We start from the raw sequence: 15,473 nt of genomic DNA, 5'->3' as shown, positions 1-15,473 counted from the left end.
AGGTGAATTGCAATGTGGAACTGAAATCATATTAATGAACTTCTCATACTGATACATGAGATCCATTGGTCTGTCTTTTTATTATTCATGTATAATTAACATACAGTATTATATTAGTTTCAGGTGTGCAATATAACAATTCAACAATTCTAGACATTTCTCAGGGTTCGACCATAAGATTCATAGGAGAAAACATAAGCAGTAATTTCTTTGACAGAAGCCATAGAAACACTTTTCTAGACATGCCTCCTCCTGCAAGGAAAACGAAAGCAAATTTGAGCTATTGGGACTAAATCAAAACAAAAAGCTTCTGCATAGCTAAGGAAACTATCAGCAAAACAAAAAGGCAACTTACTGAATGGGAAAAATATTTACAAATGACATATCTGATAATGGATTAATATCCAAAATATATAAAGAACTTACTCAACTCAAAACCAAAAAAATAATCTAATTAAAAAGGGGCAGAGGACCTGAATACACATTCCCCCCGCAAAAAAAAAAAAATACAGATGACCAAAAAACACATGAAGAGATACTCACTGTCACTAGTTACCAGAGAAATGTAAATCAAAACCATAATGAGAAAGCACTTTACACCTGTCAGAATGGCTAAAACCATTAGTCTTATCTTGCACTTTATTTTTTTATTATGTTATGTTAGTCAGTGTACAGTACATCATCAGTTTTTGATATAGTGTTCCATGATTCATTTTTTGGGTATAACACCCAGTGCTCCATGCAATACATGCCCTCCTTGAGACCCATCACCGGTGGGCATATGCATGACTCTGGAAAGGCATCCATTTGTTCATTTGAAAAACCTTGACTCACTGAGTTTTGCAGATCTTCTAAATGTTAACACATTTCATTATATACTATCAAAATCCAACATTCTTTAGTATTGCTAACAAAACCTTTAGAGAAAATTTTATGTATCAAGAAATTGTTAAGATACTGTTGCCAGATACACGTTTTACAAAATTCTAGCATTCTTTTGAATATTCAAATTCCATTGAGGTTTTTTAAATTTTATTTTATTATGTTAATCACCATACATTACATCATTAGTTTTTGATGTAGTGTTCCATGATTCATTGTTTGTGTGTAACACCCAGGGCTCCATTCAATATGTGCTCTCTTTAATACCCATCACCAGGCTAACCCATCCCCCCCTCCCCTCTAGAACCCTCAGTTTGTTTCTCAGAGTTCATAGTCTCTCATGGTTCATCTCCCCCTCTGATTCCCCCCCTTCATTTTTCCCTTCCTGCTTTCTTCTTCTTCTTCTTCTTCTTCTTCTTCTTCTTCTTTTAAACATAAAATGTATTATTTGTTTCAAAGGTACAGGTCTGTGATTCAACAGTCTTGCACAATTCATAGGGCTCACCATAGCACATACCCTCCCCAATGTCTATCACCCAGCCACCCCATCCCTCCCACCCCCCACCACTCCAGCAACCCTCAGTTTGTTTCCTGAGTTTTGAGTATCAACATTTTTTTCCTTGAAGTGGCAAAACTCACTTTGTCTATTTTCAAGAAATACTCAATTCTGCAAATATCAGCAAAATTCTCAAGCCTGAATAATTATAGTTTTTAGGTTAATTATTCTTTCAAGTAAAAATGGTATGTAATGAAAATAGCAGCTAGTTCAACTTGCAACACAAGTTGAAATACAACAGTATTTCCCAGAGATGACCATTATGGACAGCAGCTGCTGATATGGCTCTTAATGATCCCCACCCCTAGGAAATCATGCTTTTGTGTCATTCCTTCCCCTTGAAAGAGCTGGCTGCTCGTGACTTGCTTCTAACAAACAGAGTACGGCAAAAGTGAGGAGTGTCACTTCTGTGACTGGATATAAAAGACTATGATTTCCATCTTGCTGGATTTCTCTCTCTGGTTCTCCTCAAATGCTTGCCCCCATGGAAAGGGCAACCTGGCAAAGAATGGAGGGTGCCCTCCAGCCAATAACTGTAGGGAACTGAGGTCCTCAGTCCAAGTACCCCAAGTAACTGAATCCTGCTAACAACCACATGGATAAGGTTGGAAATGGGGAGGGATCCATTTCTCTCCAGTTAGACCTTGACATGCTTGTGGTCCCAGGTGGCACCTTGATTGCACCCTTGTAAGAAACCTGAGCCAAGAACCCAGCTAAGCAGTACATGAGTTCCTGACCTACAGAAACGAAGATAATAAATGTATGTTGTTTTAAGCTGATAGGTTTGGGGGCAAACTGTTCAGAAATAGATAACTAATACAACTATCTACTTCATTAGAAGTGCTTTATATATATGCTTAATTTTTGTCACATGGAATATTAAAGTATGTCCTTAAGTTCCAAGATTTAATGTAAAAAACTATGAATTTTTACTAATTCATCAAAGATATTCTTAGAATGAATTTTAGTGCATGGTGATGAAGTATACAAAATCTGCTAGTACGAGTTGATTCTAATGCCTCAATTTGTTCTAAGCACCCAGTAATTTTATCCACCACTGTATTTGTACAGTCAGTGCAAATGCCAACACAGTAAAAGAGGACACATGCCAACACAGTAAAAAGACAAATGATGTATTGAGAATTGCTTTGATTTCACAGAACTCCTGAAAAGTTTCCTGGGATCCCTGGGGATCTGAGGATTATACTCTCAGAGCTGCTGCTATGGACTATCCCAATTATCACATCAGATGAATTTTAATTTGCCATCCCTAGTCTATATATTACAACATAGTAAAGTTGCTCAAGGGAAGGCAATGCAAAATTTTCATTTAAAAAAGAAAACTGGTTTTTTATAAGGTTTTGAAATTCTGCCTATAGAGTACATGCACATGAATTGACTCTGCTTATCAATTCAGGACTGCTGAAACACTTCACCCCCGGGTTTACTATCCATACAGGAGTATATATATCAAAACAGTGTTTATTATCACTGTGACTTGCTGCCCAAGTCACATCGGCATCTTATTTCTTAATCATTGAGGAAGGCACTGTTAATATGTTTTTGTGTATGTGTGTGGGTGTATGTTTTTGTGTGAGTTCTATAAGTAGGAATCTGGTACAGCTTGAGTAAGATTTAAAACTATTTCCAAGTGCATATTTCATGCTTGCTTCGGCAGCACGTGTACTAAAATTGAAATGATACAGAGAAGATTAGCATGGCCCCTATGCAAGGATGACATGCAAATCCAAGTACATATTTCACTTGTCTCTTATTACTAACATTGGTACTGTAATGAATAATAATAATACTTCTTTATGATAGGGAATTTAGAAAATAAATATGTATAAATCAAAAATTATGCATTATCTTTCCACTAAGATAAAAATCATTGCTAGTTGCTTTGTGTGTTTTCTTTCTCTTCATGCGTTTGAAATTCATATGGGTAATATTTTAAATTTTCTTTAACAATATTAACAGGCAATTTGAACCCTAGAACTTGCTTTGAAACTTCTGGTTGTGCTTGTCAATAAATTAAACACCAAAGTACATTGATTTTATTGTGAAGAATCATGATTTCACATCACAAAGGCAGCAGTATTCAATTATCCAAAATGTTTTTAAAAAATTAAAGTTTTTTCCTTGTAGGTTAATTTTATTTCTACTGTTAAACATGTTATATAAAGTGATAATAAAAGATATATATTATTGGCCTACCTTTTACATGCTATCATATGCATTTTATAGATTCTAAGTTCACATTTATCCATGCATCAATATACAAATTATAAAGCAAAGGAAAAAACATAATAAGAAACACACCAGAATTATCTTGTATTGTTAAATGATAGGGATAACATGTTTCAAGTTCCTGAGGATTGAGTTTGTTTTATTAAACATGGACCCCTAGATGATACAAAGCAGTCAGCACTAGTTTAAAATGCAGGTGATATTCCTGTATGCATCCTACTCTAGAGCATGTCATGGTAGATTAACTTATCTCAGATGTCTACACAGTTGATCCTTGTCACTATGGCTGAGCTGATGCTTTGTAGCTGATTGACACATTATGGCCAAAAATAATACTCTAGCCAGACCTCTGATAGACTGTTATACTGAAATCTCTCATTATTTCTCCACCTTGATTTCTACCAAGGAGTTGATAAAACTCCTTAAAAACACAATGAAAAATCTGAAAATAAGTAAATATTTTCTGTGGCTGGCTACTGCTCATCTCTTTTTCACACTCACACCTATTGATTTCAAGATGAAATTAGTTTTTAAAATAAAAGTGCTCTTAAGTGGTACAGATACAGCATGTTCTTTGCAGACTTCTATCTTTCAGGGGTCAGAGAAGGGTCACAAGATATATAGATAGATGGATAACTGTTTTATATTTAATGACCAGGGATTCCTGCTATTAAAATCTGGGTTCTAGGCTATTACTACCCTCATTTATTATTTATAAAACTCTGTCAGTGTACATGGTATTTAATATTCGATGAAATTGTGCCAGATAAATTCCCCTCCCCGAGGAGCCTCCAAGCTGAAAACAGGTGGAGAAGGATGTAGGAGAGAAATTGTGGGAAGGACAGAGAGTGATTAAGGGTTGCAAAGTTGGCATTACTTTGCCCAGTAGGTGGATGGCAAGTAGAACTTGAATGCTGGGAAATGATTCTGAGATTGGGAAGCCGTTGAGCATAATAAAACCAATAACTAGAAGCAAGGAAAGGTATCAGAAAAGGAGAACCTCACTCTCTGAGAAATCCACATCTTCACCTTCATAATTTCTTCATGCATCGTGTTCACCTGGTTTCTCAGCGCCACCTATTACTCATCATGTTCCAAACCAGTGGTTCTTAAACTTGAACATCATCGGAGGGTTGTTAAAACCAGTTGTGATTACTGGGCCGCATATTGGTCAGAGTATCTGAATCAATGAGTCTGGGGTCTTGAATTTGCATTTCTAACAAGTTTTCAGGAATTTCTGCTATTGGAACCGCCCTTCGAGAACCTCCATCCTAAAGTAGTATCTCCAATTCCTCTTACATCTTGTCCTCCAAACTGCAGCTTAGAGTCATCTCCAATTCTTACCTTACAATCTGACAGTTCCCCAGTTCTGTTTGCTTTCCTAAGAATGTCCTTCAGATTTGTTTTAGCTTTTCGAACTGACAGCTATTGATCTAATCAGATACCACTACCATTCCTATCACTACTGCTAGCAAGAGTAGGAATTACAATCACTACTAACTACTTTGAACACCTGCTATATGCAAGACTATATAGTAACCACTTTTAAATATATTATCTCACTAAATAATGCTACTAGATCATCTGTATTATCCCCACTTACAAGGGAAAAATTCATTTGCAGCAAGATTAATTCACTTGTAGTGAGTATTACAGAAAGGATTTAAATGAAAGTCTGTCTGACACCAAAACCCATGCCTTTATGTCCATCTTGTAATCAGACACTGACTGAAGACCACCTCTTTCATGCAGTCCCTCATTTATGATTAGGTTAGTGCAATAGTGAGCCCTCTCCCTTCTCTCAACTACTAAAGATCTCCTTTATGTTACAAAGACTTAGTATATGATGAGGTGGCATTAGCAATCAGTACAGAAGGGATAGATTAATCAAGAAATGTCACTTGGACAATTAAATGCTTGTGCGACATAATACACAAATAAATAGCAGATGGAATAAAATCCTCAATGTAAAAAATAAAACTGAAAATTTCAAAATAAAACATAAGATGCCAAAGTACAAATGTCACACAAGTGGTAAACATGAACACCTGTCGAAATAAAAAAAAAATGATAAGAAAATGAAAGTTAAACCATAAGACAGGCAAGTTATTTGCAGTGAATTTGAACAATGAAGGATTAGGTAAGAAAATATATAATTAACTGTTAAGTCTTCATGATTCACAAAAGAGGAAAACCAGATAGCCAATATGTTTATGGAAATATGTTCATAATTCAAAAATAATAAGGGAAATTCATATCGTATATCAGCACAATGTAAGTCCATACACATCAGATTGGTATGTCTGAGCATTTGCAGAGATGGGAATCCCTGGGAATTCCTGTGGTGTGCTGGTTGGTGTGTAACTTAGTTCAATTGCTTTGGGGAGAGAAGTTTGAAATATCTACTAACATTGATAATGTACATACCTATGACTTATTAATTCTGCTTCTAGGTAAATACTCTGAAACATCTCCTCAACAGACATACAAAGATGTATGTGCAAGGATGTTTATCACAACATTCTTGGAATAGGAGAACATTGAGAGCAAGCCACATGTTCTTTTTTAAAGATTTTATTTATTTATTAGAGAGAGAAAGAGAGAGAGAGAACAAGTGAGGGGGAGGGACGGTGGGAGAGGGAGAAGCAGACTCTCTGCTGAGCAGGGAGCCTGATGTGGGGCTCAGTCCCAGGACCCTGAGATCGTGACCTGACCAGAAGGCAGACGCTTAACCAACTTAGCCACCCAGGTGCCCCTAAGCCACATATTCTTAATAGGTTATTGGATAATTAATTTTTGTGGTATATTTATACAAAGAGCACAATTCCTCAGTTAAAACAGATAAACAAAATCTATATGCATTATCATGGATCCATCTCATAAACATAATTTTGAATACAATTAGTAAATCACAGTGTACACAAAAATGATACTATTTTTGTAAACTTAAATACACAGGAATCCTATATATTATTTGTGAATCCAAACATATGAGTTAAAGTAAATATATGAACAAGAAAAATATATAACAAGAAGAATTTCGGGATGATGGTAACACCTGGGGAAGGGGAAGGAAAAAGGGATGGGGGTTGGCCGTAATTGTATAAGTAATCTTTTGTTTTTTATTTAGATTAAAAAATCTGAACCAAATATGGCAAAATGCTAATGCTTGTTAAATTAATATGGCAAATACTTGTGTTATTTTTCTCTTCATTTATAAAATTTTTGTGATCAAAAAGGGAACATTTTAACAAAGTCATCCATGATGAAAGATATTTGAAATATTCTGGCTTAGTCAAAATATGACCGTTTTCTTTGCTGCAAAACTTTTCAGTCATTAGTATGCTAATGGACATTGTGAATTGCCAAGAGGGTAATGTCTTATGAAATAATTCCCAAACTTGTTTGACCATAGAAGCCTTTTTTTTTTTTTAATAAAACATCTATTAACATCTCAAGGATCTTTTGGGAGATGCTGTTATACATCATAGCACTTAACTTTCTCTAATTATTTCATGTAATTTAACTTGATTTCTCTGGTTATATTCTCCACCTTCTTGAATTAGGACCTGTCTTACTCCTTTTAGCTAGACATGTAATGGACGTATATGTAATAAATACTCTGATAGCTTGTTTGATTTTTCTGAGAAATTATTGTGCAAACCATTATACTCAACGTAGGTTTTGAAGAGAGAGAAAGTAGTGAAAGCAATCCTTACATATAATTTTAGATGGAAATAAAAAGCAAAACTCAAGAACACAAAGATCAACACAAGATTAACAGTATTTTTCAAACAAATGGAATATATCGATGACAGAACATTGCCAGAACTAGTTGCTGGAAACTTCCTTTCTTCATTTATTGATTCACCTCATCCAACAGGTATTGTGAAATAGCTAAAGAGAATTGATAGCTTCATAATATATAGGAAGTATATATAATGCAATGCATAACATTTCCCAGAATTAAATCATGAATGAGTTCTCAAAGAACTGAACCCCTTTGAAACTATATTGAGCATAAATCCATTCACAATTTTATTAAAGAATTAATTCATATGAAGATTTATAAATACTAAGTATATCTCTTTGGTTCGCAAGGATATAATTTTGACACAACAGTAAATAAAATTGATTAAGCAAAAATTTGTTGACTTATACTTTATTTTTCATTGCCCACACCTAAAACACTGTTAGCCAAACTTAATATCAGAAAGGAATTTCCCTCATTTCTAATCTTTTGACAATTTACAAATATATTAAATACAAATGTTAAATGGAAATATCAAAATTTTAAAGTAGATATGCAAGATCTAGCACCAAGAGTAAATAAGTTAACCCTTGTCCATTTGAGTGTTTCAGAAAAGCACTCTGTGATTCTCATTTCATAACTTCTACCATTTATACCATTTTGCATTTGGTACAATTCTACTGCTGTTTGCTTAAAGGTAAAACACTTGAATCTCATTCTTTTTTAATTTTTCATTTTATTATAATTTCTACAGTTCTTTAAAAATTGTTTTAGGACATACATAAGAGAAAAGTCCTGCCCTTTACAGAAACTAAATTTGTATATGGTAAAATCTCATGTGAAGTATAATTCAATACCTTTAATATTACTCAGGTTAATTTAGAATTCTTGTATCTTGTATCATTCATATTAATACTAAGAAAGTAATCTGTGTTTTCAGACTTGTTATTATGTTGGAATCTAATGCTGAGAACTCTTTTTAAATGGTTTCACTAAAAAATTCTACAGGTACCTAAAAGTTTTTAGAGATGTGACTTTTCATCTGTTTTGTTCTTTTAGCCTTGGAAGTATAGTGATATACATAGTAAATGTGTATCTTCTCTAACTGTACTATCTTTTATTATTGAACTGGAATGTTAATAATAAATTGATTTTATATAGAGTAGAGGTAGGTGGGGAAGAATGATACATTATCTGCTTTGGGTGCTTCTGGTAATGTTAGTACTTCAGTACCCTTTGTATAATGTTATCATGACTCAGAGTAAAGTTACGATTAGTAATTGTTTGAAATTTTCCTGCCAGTGAAGAAACTCATATTTGGTTTCAGCACTGGTAGACCTTTGCAGTATTTCAGCCAGATGTTCTTCTCAACTGTCTAACTCATTTCACTATCTGCTGAAATAATATGACTCAAATCTGGGAGTTAACAGGAGTTAATGGCAGGATATTAACTCACTACTTATAACTGTCTGGGTAATAAAATGATATCACCAGTATTCCACTTAGGCTGTTAAAGACACTAGAATAATCTACTATGTTACAAATAAATTAGAGTTGCAGATACATTATGAAGATAAGCATGAAGTGTTTATTTTTGTAAACAGTTTTTTGGATGAGGACATTTTTCAGATGGATTTTCACGGTTTGTACAGGTGCAACTATGGACATGTATATCTTAGAGTATTAATTCTCTAATATTGTGTCATTGTCAAAGTGCTCATGCCTTCCTGTTGCTCCTAGCCATTTTGCCATACCTATATGGAAGTCTTGCTTGAAAAATATGTGTGTAGTGTCAGGTTGGGGGGGAAAGGTAAACCTTGTATAAAAGAAAATCAGAATGAATAGTATTTTAGTTATCTATTGTTACATAGCAAATTACCCCACACACAAACACAAATCTTTGTGCCTTTTAGCAGCAAACATTTATTGTCTCATATAGTTTCTGTGGATCTAAAATTTAGGGGTAGCTTAGCTGAGGGATTCTGGCTTGGGATCTTTTATGAGGTAACAGTCAAGATGTCAGTTGGAGTTGCATTCATCTGAAGGCTTGATTGGGGTGTGAAGATCTGCTTCCAAGATGGCTTAATCCCATGACTGGTGGGTGGTGCTGACTTTCAGGAGGAGGCCTCAGTTCCTCATCATTTGGGCTATCCCTTTGAGTACCCTCTTAACACCGCAACGGGTTTTTCTCAGAGTGAATGATACAAGAAAAAGGCAGAGGCCAAGTGGCTTTTATGAACTAACCTTGGAAATCACATACTATTGTTTCTGCAATATCACATTGGATATACAGGTATCCAGTGTGGGAGAGAACTATGTAAGTGTGTGAATACCAGAAAATGATGGTTATTGGAGGAGACTACCTTAGAGGCTGGCTACTATAGGTAAGGAGGAAAAGAAAAAGGCATGTATAATTTGAATGAAACACTGCACCTTGACTTTGTTTCAGGACAATGAAGATCTCAATCACTGAAAATAATTTCTGACTGATTTTTGCAAGGTGAAGTAGCACAGATTTTTTTTGTATTGCTGTCTGTACAAATAAGTCACTTTTGTTCATGCCAATAACTCTGAAATCTAGGTCATGCAGAAAGTTGTCATTTTATGATGGGGCAACTCTAGTGTCATACATCAAGAAGGTGACAGAGCTAGAATTAGAAAAGTAAGATCCAGTGTTCTTGTCTTTTAACCTTTGGTCATAGTCATTGCTTCTTGCCAGTCCAGAAGTACCCCAAGAGATTCCCCAGATACTTATTGCTGAAATGGGTCAATATTATGCATCCATCTCTAGCCATTGTTCTATGAAACTGTAATTCAGAGAGACATCAGTTTGTTGTATCTATTCCACTGGTAGACATACATCATTGGTTTTAAGACTTTTGTGATATTTTGATGTTGAAACAATGAGGTTTGTAAGCAAAGACAGTGAGTAATTTACCTCCACATACATTTAACTTTGCAAACATCAAGTCATAGTAAAAGGAAATGCATCATTCTAGCCAAGCAGCTGAATCATAGCTGTAAAGCTAGACTTTCAGCATGAAAACCAGGAGTGGAACAGTGAAGAGGTATGAGCCGATAAAGGTGGATTAAGGGAGAAGAGTGGGAGGGTAACCATGGTTTCGGAATTATGGCTCAGCATGTTGTTCTTACATCCCTTTCAATGGAAACAATCTCCATTCTCACCACAGGGTAAGCTGCTAAAGTAAATGACAAGATCAACTTGAGATGTTTCGAATAAGAGATGTTAAGGTCAGTTCAGACGCTCAGTGTCTTTGTTTGAGACCAAGACATACTTGTAGATATACATTGTTTCTGATGAACTGCTAATTAGATTGAAGGGGAAACAAGGATGCACCTGGTATCCTTCTGCACCGTGGGATCACATTTCCTGGATATAGTTTACTATCTGATTCCAGGAAGTCAACATCCAGTTTTATCAGCTGCGAAACATCAGATATTTTTATACTTAATTAGGCTAAGTGCGTGATTTATGACACCTGAATCAAGGCTTCAACAGGGTCATCCACCTCAAAGAGACCAACGTCCAAAATGAATAGGTCTGCTACTGCCTTGCAGCTGGACACTCCTTTATAGACCCAATGACTGTTACTAGAATAAAAATGTGTTCTATTTGTAGACCTCAGTTCCTGGCCTCTTACAAAAATCAAGAAATTGAAAACTAATTTTCATGTAGACTTATAGTAGGAGTAATGTAGCTCTCTTTGGATAACTCTAGAATTTATTTCCCGGGTCTGTTGGGCAGAAGGTGGAAAATGGGGATAGTGAGGTTTATACTACATTTATTTTTTTGTCCAGTCATATGTAAACTAGATGAAAAGATGAATCTGCTCAGATTCCTGATCTGAGGAAAGTTTAATAACAAGCCTATGTACAAAGATGTGTTCGGGATTTAGGGAAAATAACAAAAATGGTTCAGTGCCCTAGCAACTGTAATAGCAGCGAGCTACTGTTATCTCTAGGTTTTTAGGAGCAGAGGAAGAGAGAGGTAGCAGCATCCAGAGTGAAGGGAGTCATTTGAAGGGCTGTGGTTTCAACAGAGGGAGGCAGCTGACCCGTAGTGACCCGACTAGGAGGAACCAGGAGAATAAATGTGCTGTCCTCACGCTGCTGCTGACCTCTAATCTCCAGTACTAAACCCAGCTGGAAGCTTACTGATGCTCTTCATATAGGTCAGACTCTGGAGCACGGAGCAAGACAGAAAAAATGTGGGGTATGGATTCGGAGGGGCAAAAGGAAGATATCAAGCATGAAAGCATGCTCACAATTGGCAGAATTCTGATAAAAATATATGTTCTTATTCCTGATCTCTCTGAAATTAAAAATCAAAACGTATGATCATCTCTAGACTCTGCCTGGGTTTGAATCCTAGCCCCAACATTGACCTCTGGCAGGTGACTTACTCTCTCAAGGCTTCATCGTTAAAGAGGATAATCATGGTGCTAAGTCCATAAGGTTGTTGTGAGGAATAAATGAATTAATATATATAAAGCACATAGACCAATGCCTGGCATATAGCAAGCATTATAGGACTTTGCTATCATTATTGATGTAAGTCCCACACAGTATCCTATCGTTGTATTGCTCCTTTTTAGGACAAACAATGTGTATTGAGTTAACTTGGATTCCTGTTGCTATTATTTTTCAATATTCTTTAGCATTTGGCTATAACCTGGGATTAAATATGTAGGTGGAAGTAATTGAATGGAGATCCTTAAGAGCCTCACTTTCTAACTGAAGGAGGCAGGAAACATTTTCCTGAATATTCTAACAACCAGGAAGTGTGGTGAAATTCTTTACTCCAGAAGATGACTAACTGGGTTGATCCCATGTAAATTAAATTTGTGATGGAAAAGTTTAGTCAAATGCTTGAGCTTCCTCTACTAAATGAATCCTTTTAGGAAGCATTTTAAATGTGCTTATTGCACAGAATGGTGGAGACAAAAATAAATCTTTAACTTGGAACAGTGCCTTTTCTTGAGATTTATTATCTAATTAAACAATTTCCCAATAAAAAAGCATTTAAATTTTCACAGGAACCAAGAAACAGCAGTAATAATATTAGCAACTAGCATTTGTAAATCACACTACAGTTTACAAAGGGCCTTCACATTTACTGGCTCAGTGGTTTTCAAGCTTTTGTTCAGCCGTGGAATCCTTTGGTCATCATGTGCTTATTATATACATATATGTCAGAGGAAAACGGAGTGTTCTGGTTCAAGCCCACATGATTAGCCCTCTCTTCCTCACTCTGAGGTAACTCCTACTGAGGGTTGCTGGGTTTCTGAGGAGGACAGTGTGAAAGCTACTTTATTAGTTTCTTTCTAAATTCCTTCCCTTCTTTGGGTGCAGGATTCTGTCATCCCACTGCCTTTTGGAGTTCTATTCCAAATATGGAGTGCTGGGCCTCAGACAGTGTCCCTGAAAATATTTGTGTTAGTGTGGAGGGAGTTCTCACCTAGTGAGAACTTTGAGAACAGCAGGAGAAAATGACGAAAATTAAGAAGACCCTTAGCGCGGGGTGCCTGGGTGGCTCAGTCGGTTAAGCGTCTGCCTTCGGCTCAGGTCATGATCCCAGGGTCCTGGGATCGAGCGCCGCATCGGGCCCCCTGCTCTGCAGGAAGCCTGCTTCTCCTTCTCCCACTCCCCCGCTTGTGTTCCCTCTCTGGCTGTGTCTCTCTGTCAAATAAATAAATAAAATCTTTAAAAAAAAAAAAAAAAAAAAAGAAGACCCTTAGCGTTTCTTTTCCATGCCCCACTGTGATTGCTTGAAACTTAACATCACATCTGTGACCCAGAGTTAGTGGAGTTTGGGATTTTAAATTCCCCAAATCCTGCATTATATAATCCATCCATGTAAAAACTGATGGATGGTCCCTCTTAAGTCAGCAGAACACATGCGGTCTTCTAAGGAATGCACTTTCCAGGAGGCCATTGAAGGCAAACTAAATTAAGCCTTGTTTTTGCTACTACTAAGATATTTATGCACACAATATTTAAAATAATCTCAAGGTGTGTGTGTGTGTGTGTGCATGTATGCTGTCTCTCTCTCCCACCCCACCCCCATTTCTTTTAATCTCTTCTCCCCCCCTCCCTCCTCCTCCAAAGACTTGTTTTGTCAGGATCTAAGCTGAGTTCTCTGCACCATCTCTTTTAAAACTCACGTTATTATTACCAGGATAAGGAAATTGTGGCTGACCTAAGTACCTTAGGTAAAATCTTAAGTGTTAGAATCTGTCCATAGCCCATGCCCTTACCTACAATACCAAGACACGTGTACAAGCTGGCACATTTCAGCTCCAAAACTGACAACAATAATAGCAACACGAATTTGAAATGTCAGTAATCATGGGAATTTCATGGTAAAAATAAAGGACAGCACAAAGTTGAATTCTATCATATGTTCTAACTATGTCTTTGCTTAGAAATTTGGGGAGGAATTTGGTTATATCAGTTCTCTTGTAATTGGTGAGATGTAAAAAATAACTGGTCTCTAAGTGGCTTCTGAGGAAAGGATAAGATCTGACTCAAGGGAAACCACATGAGGACTGGCAAGGAAGGGACATTTTCAAGGCTTGCTCACTTTTTGCCTGTACCTTCATGAAACTCTGTTCCAGGTGACTAAGAATTTCCTGGGGTAACATTATTCCGTTCTTGCTTTTGCATATGTTTGAGAGCTTCACATGGTTGATTCCTGCTTATCGTTAAATCTCAGACTATACATTGTCTACTTGGAGATGGGTATCTTTCTGAGCACCTCCCCTCTCTAACCAGCTCCCAGTCTAGTGTCAGAATCCCATCACTGTTAAAACAAGAATCACTCTTTGAAATTATTAATTAATTAATTTATTTATTTATTTATTTATTATTGTCTGTTACTTCTCACTGGACTATAAACTCCACAGGGCAGGAATCTTTGTTCATTTCTGTGTCCTCAGAATCTAGAATAGTATCTGGTACATACAAAGCAGTGTGTGTAAATATATCTTATGAAATTAATATTCTGAAGCTCTTCAGGTGCTCTATAATATTAACAATTTCAGCCATAAACCCTTTCAAATGAGATTGATAAAGTGTTCTTTTTTTGTTTTATTATGTTATGTTAGTCACCATTCCATGCATCATTAGTTTTTAATAAAGAGTTCTTAATGACATTTTTAAATCCTTAAAATATAATGTAAGGAAAATAAAAAAAGCTGCAAAAATAGAATAAAATATAGAATTTTAAGTTCAATATGACTTTAACTGTAAAAGCTTGAAAGAGAAAAACTTGTAAAGATGTCAAAATATTAAATATGGTTGCTATAGTGGTGAGTTATGAGTAATTTTCTCTTGTACTTATAAAACAGTATAATGAGCACAAAATGCTCTTATCTGGAAAATATAATCAAGAACTGAAAAAATTCTATGTAGATCAATAATAATTTTCCAATGCTAGTTTTTTTTTTCAGAAATATTTTCAAGTTATGTATTAGAGACTCTGCCTAGATAGTTGTTGACAATAACTGATGAGGATTAAAGTGAGAGACAGTAACAAAACAAGAAAGAAAAAGTTTGAGGGAGCTAGAGATATGAGTCATCTACTATATATTTTTTTTCATAAACCTGCACAAGTTTAACTAGTAATATTTTTATTATCAGTCTTTTCTTGGTCTTTTAAAATATGGGACATAAAGAAAGTTATAGAATATCAACCAAGATGATCTGAAAATGTGTTATATAGACTAACATAGACAAATGGTAATTCATTTGGAAGTTAATATACTACTACTGTTTAATAATATCTCGGGTTTTATGGTGGCTATTTAAGTGGGATAACAAATCTTTAGCCTGACTTACAGGTCAACCAGCTGGACTGTACATCAATGACAGCAGGAGCTCTGTTTTTTCAGATACCTTATATCTCCAGGGCCTAGTGTGGTACAAAAAGGCCTCAACTACCTTTTAATAAGTTAACATATTAGTTATGGTATTTTTTTACAAGATTTAATATATGGAGCCAAAAGTTATTTC

The 15,473-nt window shown here is 35.7% G+C and overlaps 1 protein-coding gene and 1 non-coding gene across 4 annotated transcripts in view; both read left to right on the top strand.

Annotated features, from left to right (window-relative positions):
* The window catches only part of INPP4B (inositol polyphosphate-4-phosphatase type II B), an 808,823-nt gene that overhangs the window by 321,842 nt on the left and 471,508 nt on the right, over positions 1 to 15,473 (top strand). The gene's annotated exons all lie outside the window — the stretch shown is intronic.
* LOC113926055 lies at positions 3,101 to 3,208 on the top strand. Its single transcript, XR_003521140.1, has one exon. It is a non-coding gene; the product is annotated as a U6 spliceosomal RNA (small nuclear RNA).

Source organism: Zalophus californianus, chromosome 2 (genome assembly GCF_009762305.2).
Source record: "Zalophus californianus isolate mZalCal1 chromosome 2, mZalCal1.pri.v2, whole genome shotgun sequence".
Classification (NCBI taxonomy): domain Eukaryota; kingdom Metazoa; phylum Chordata; class Mammalia; order Carnivora; family Otariidae; genus Zalophus; species Zalophus californianus.
The sequence above is the reverse complement of the archived record's forward strand: the minus strand, read 5'-3'. Positions and strand labels throughout refer to the sequence as shown.